The following is a 1,134-nucleotide window of genomic DNA, read 5'->3' as shown; positions in this document are numbered from 1 at the left end:
TATAGACAGTCGTTTAAAGAGAGTTCACCATTAACTTTGGACGAAGCGTTGAATACTATGGGTAACGGTGTTGTTAGGCTTTCCTTCTTTACTCCAAAGTGGGGTAAAAGTAGCCTTCAATTTTCGGATTTTCGACTTCCTTAATGAAGCCAGCTACAAGATACGTCTAAAGGTTAGTAAAAACAGATTATAATTTACAAATGTAATCTATTCCTACCACGAAACAGCTCTCCTTGTATTTAGATAAATAATTTTTTTCTGTTCATTAATTTGTTAGTTAATCTATGATTTCTTTTATAGTAAGTGATCTTTTATTTCTTCATTTCCTATGACCTGGTACTTCTATAATATGAAAACCCTATTCTTTGGAAGCGGGAATTTCAAGTCCATATGAATGGGATTTATTTTCTTGATATATATAGATAACAATAATGTTAGGAGGAGGCGGGAGGGAAGACCTAGAAACTGCTAGATAGAGCACATGAAAGATTTACTGGAATTGACGGTCTTAATATCCCGGATGACGAGTGAGTGCTTGCAAGATAGAGATGGATGGCATGGCGCATAGTGTGTAGGCGTGGTCAGCGTGCTGCTGATAACTGTTGCTAGTTAGTGCATCAAGCAGCAATAATAATTTGCAAATGTTCTGTCATTAAATGAGACTGCTAAAATTCAGTAATGCTCAACAAAATATGAATAAAATAATAGCTATGAAGATTGCGTGAATATGCCATTTAATGAATTAAAATAGTATAATTATTTAGGTTCTTTCTGAGCAAACGGAATCAAATTATAACCTCTCACTGATTACCGAGACTGACCTAACGTGGGTGCCTATTAATTCTCCTGTCCAACCAGGCAGCAGAAATCTTTCCAAAAATTATTCCTTATTTCTTTTCAGCATGAATCTCAGTGTGCCGACTTTTGAATCAGACTTCATGATTGACCATCATTAAGAAAATTATTTTAATGCCTATAGTTACTGTTATTACAAAATTGTATTTTAAAAATAACTTATAAAATATATTGTTATTGGGAATACTCTCATCTATGATTTGTAATCACAAAATTAAGTGTACCTGATTTTTTTAAACGACAAAATGTAGTGATGAAAAATTTCATCTGTCGCATTAC

This window comes from Macrobrachium nipponense, chromosome 1 (assembly GCF_015104395.2).
Source record: "Macrobrachium nipponense isolate FS-2020 chromosome 1, ASM1510439v2, whole genome shotgun sequence".
NCBI classification, from domain to species: domain Eukaryota; kingdom Metazoa; phylum Arthropoda; class Malacostraca; order Decapoda; family Palaemonidae; genus Macrobrachium; species Macrobrachium nipponense.
Note: the sequence above shows the minus strand (reverse complement) of the source record.